The 4,203-nt window shown below is 45.8% G+C and overlaps 1 protein-coding gene across 1 annotated transcript in view; it reads right to left on the reverse strand.

Annotated features, from left to right (window-relative positions):
- Positions 1-2,653, reverse strand: part of FZD3 (frizzled class receptor 3) — a 38,565-nt gene extending 35,912 nt beyond the window's left edge. Inside the window, exon 1 of the mRNA XM_026041294.1 lies at positions 2,598-2,653. The gene's annotated coding sequence lies outside the window, so the exon portion shown is untranslated. The remainder of the gene's footprint in view (positions 1-2,597) is intronic.
- Positions 2,654-4,203: the final 1,550 nt, after the last annotated feature.

A 4,203-nucleotide genomic window follows, 5' to 3' on the forward strand; every position in this document is an offset into this window, starting at 1 on the left:
CTGGATCTGCACTTTCTCAGCAGTAAGGGGCTAGAGGGAGAACAAGTAGAACAGGGACTCCACATATTGCACCAGTCTGCTGGAAAAACAAACTTGGGACTCAGAGGCGAAAGCAGCAAAAGCAGCAGCCAGTGCTGAAAGGGTATAAAGGAATCCTTTTGTTTAACAGCTTTGTCTTATAGCAATGAACCTACAAAATTCAGCCAGCTGCTTWGAAAGAATAATGTGTTGCATTAAAAGGTAGCAGATTCGGAAATCCTGTTTGAACCAGAAAATCCCAAATACTCCAGCAACTTTCCCAAGAGGAAGAAACTACTGCACTGAATAGACTTCCAGTCTTGAGTAATTGATTTCCTCAGGTATTCGGGAAAAGAAAAATTCTGCAAGTCAGAAAAGAAATGAAAAAAAATCTCCTTAATGCAAATTTAGTAAGAAACCAAAGAGTTGATTGTCATACTTCTAGAAAAGTCATATGGGCTGCTCAAAAAAGTTTTATGTATATATAAAAAACACTTTCATTTACACAGCCTTTCTTATGGTGAGGAAAAAACAGATACCAGCCATTTCTGATACAATGTGCGGCAATGATTTTGACTGTTGCTGTTTGAGACTAGCTGTCAAAAACAAACATGAAAACAGGACAAAGACCAAGGTGCTAAGCATAATGAAGGTAATTTGCTTTCATTGACATGTTGCTTCCAGGCTGCTTACTCCCTCCCTGCTATCGACAGGGAATTGGCACTCAAGTACATAAAGAAAAGAACACAAAGAGTAAAAATCACCCCAAACCTAGGAAAAATATAACATTACAAAGAAAGCAAAAATAGAACTTTCTAAAYCTCAAGCTAGGCAGCAGAATCAAGTAGTAGTTCTTAAATCAAAGCATCTTGCTTATATATTGAAGCAAGCAAATACTATGGGGAAGAGCAACAGCACACTGAAACTAAAAGATGAAAATCAGCCACAGTATTTAAGACTTCTTAGAACTGACCATGCCTGCATTTTATCCAATTTCACATTCATGTGGCCTTGAAAAGCTATGCCCCTCTGACTGAAGGAAAATCATTCCTCAGATTTGTTTTCCAACAGTTTAATGCATCTTTAAAAAATAAAGGAAAAAGAACACAAGCTGTTCTACCTTCCAGGCAGCACTGCTTAACTCCGAGACTTTCTATCCTCTGCAGATTCTTACCACCTGATCAGAGTATTACAAATTATTAACAGAACAAACTCCTCCTCAGTTTTGTTCAAGCTACCAACCCTCTTTGATTCTGGCACTCTAATTTTAAAAATGGTTCCCCTAAATTCACACACACACACACACAAAAAAAAAAAAAAAAAAAAAGCACATCAAGTTTTTTTTAAAAACACTTTGGCTATCAACTCAAAAAGACTATTCCATAGTTTAAGTGAAGCAGACTTCCAGCATGGATTAGCAGTTGCCTCTTTAGCACAGATCCGTGGTCCCTATAACTCACTCCAGCAGTGATTAATTAGGGGAGGCTTCCCAAGAGAAGTTCAAAAGCAACATAAGATGATCTGTATCCACAGCAGGAATTGTCTCACCACAAACATGGGTAAATCCAGGTCAGGATCTAGAGCTTGGTCACTTCTTGGGAAAAATTCCAAGCACACTTCATAAAAAGCATCGTATTAATGACATTCACAGCACAGCGACTCCAAACAAATCCATGAGTCCTCTGACTTTCCCACACCTTGAACTGCGAACAGACACACACCCAGACTCAGCAAACCATGACAAGGTAGCTGGGTGAAAGAAGAGGAGACAACAGTCCTCACAGCACTTATTTTATGCTCAAGATCTTACTACCATATAGTAGCATAAAAAGAAATCAAGAAAATATTTGCTAGAGCCAGAAAAGAAAGTTAAAGTTCTGAAGTTCAGTCACTTAGGGCCCTTTCATGGAGAAATAAAAAAATGGATAAAATTCAGAAAAACAAGTAAATAAATGAGACCATAAAGTTGCAAAAGCCAAATGAGGCTAAACTTTTGCTTTCTAACAGCTTGGCTCTAAGACTAGTATCAAATACAGATGACCTAATAATTCATGCAGACAAATTAGTACTGCAATTCTTAGTTTCAAGATAGCTTCTTACCACAGATCCAGTTTTGTATGCTCCTTGTTCAACCTCCACATGTGAATTTTTGTGGTTATTTTTAAATGTGTATATGAAAGCAAAACAGAACAAAAACGCATTTCATGACACTGAGGATAAAAGAGGAGGAGGGGATACCAACCTATCTACCCCAAGGCAATGTAAAAAAAAGAGCTATAGGCAAATGGGTAGGAAACAACGAGTTAATTACTATGGTTATGGATTTATATGCTATTTATATTTCTGGAAGCCCATCCAATTCCTAATCTAAAAGCTAAATTGAGACACACATAGAAGATTATTATAAAGAGTGAAATTCATAAAGTGAAAGCAAATTCTGTTATAAAATGAATTTCAAAGTTACTATGGGGGCAGAAGCAATGAAAAAAGGGTCACCTGACTTCAAAAAGAGGTGAATATATTACATATTAAACATATATTATATACATTTAAACAATAAACATATTATATATGTTTACCTGTCCCAGAGAAATGGAATGATACAACAACATAGATCCTTCCTGTAAAATGTGGGGCACAAGGGGAGATCGTCACCACCTGGTTCTGCTCATGGAAGGAGGGGAGCTCCCTGCACCACATCCTAACGCAGTCCATCCTCAAACATAAAGGGAGAAAAGAGGAACAGCATCTTCTCCTAACTGCATGCCCATTAGTGGGAAAGAAACTCCAGGGCTGTGCTCCCTTGCTCCGCTTTTATTGTTCACRAAGGGAGAACGCCCCTAAAACACCCCACATTCTCTATTGCAATTGGGAGAAGAGATATTTCCTTGCTTTTCCATGTGTCCACACTCCTTGTCATCATGCCAGGAGGCAGGATGGTGCAGAGCATCTCCTTTCTCCTCTCTCTGCTCCCAGCTCCACTGCAGCAGGGAGCACAGGAAGGGAAAGGAAGGGAAGACTCATCCCTCACTTGTGTTTGGAACAGCAGGGGTACAAGAGGGAGCCTCTTTTTGCATTATGAAGGGGGAAAAGAAGAACATCAGCTTCTTACAAAGGACAAGGGGAGAAAGCGGGAGCAGGATGGACGCAGCATCCCTGTCTTAGAGCGCACATTGCAGGGCAAGGCGGAGGAGGGGGAGCAGGCGCTGGGCTGTCATCCCTTGGGTGCAGAGAGCATCCCTGAGCATCCTGAGCATGCTTCAATGGGAGGAAAAAAAGGAGGGACTGTATGCACAGGGATCCCCTTGGATCTCCTGCTGCACTGCAAAGAGCGGGGAAAGAAAGGAGGGTGCAACGTGCCCAGCAATAGCACCTCTTGTCCCTGGGTCCCCACGGTGCTGCACGAGGAAGGGGCCCTTGCATCGCCATGGCAAAGGGGGAAGAAGAGCTTCCCTTTCCTTCTGCATTGCTTCTGCTGCATTGCAAAACAATAAACTAAATAATAAATAAATAAAGAGCAAAGCGTGTGGGATCAGCAGCCCCTTGGGTTCGCTGCAGGTGGAATGGCGGGGGGAGGCACCACCTTCCCTTAGGGCCCCCATCACACTGTGAGGAGCAGTGGGGAAGGCTGGACCGAGTCCCTCCCCGCGGGTCTCCACACTGGAGAAAGGAAGGGAGGGACATATAGGAGCAGCATCCCCGGCCCTCAGGCGCCTGCCGCGCCTCGGCCTCGCTCGCCCCCGCGCCCACAGGCTGTTTCTCCCCCCCCGCACCACCCCTGGCACCGAGTGTTTCTGCGAGCGAGGAAGGGAGAGGGGAAATAAACGGGCAGAAACGGCATCCCCGACGAAAAGCCGCGGCGCAGCCGCGCCGTTACCTCCGCGCAGGGGTCGCGCCGCTCCGCTCCGCGCCGCTCCGCCCGCCGCGTCTCTCCTCAGGTGGCGGCGGCAGCAACGGCCGCAACGGCCGCAACGGCCGCGCCCCCCCCGCGCGCCCCGCCCTCGCGCCGCGCCCCGCCCCGCCGGGCCCAGCGAACCAATCAGCGCCAGGGACGGGCAGGTTGCTAAGATGAGCCAGAGTCCCCCCCCGCCGCAACGCTATCCCGGCGGCGCGTTTTGATTGGCTGCCGCCCTCCTGCTGGGGGGGGGGGCACAGGCCGCGGGAAGCGGTTGCCATGGCGACGCG

This window comes from Nothoprocta perdicaria, unplaced genomic scaffold (genome assembly GCF_003342845.1).
Source record: "Nothoprocta perdicaria isolate Ctin4 unplaced genomic scaffold, notPer1 scaffold_101, whole genome shotgun sequence".
NCBI classification, from domain to species: domain Eukaryota; kingdom Metazoa; phylum Chordata; class Aves; order Tinamiformes; family Tinamidae; genus Nothoprocta; species Nothoprocta perdicaria.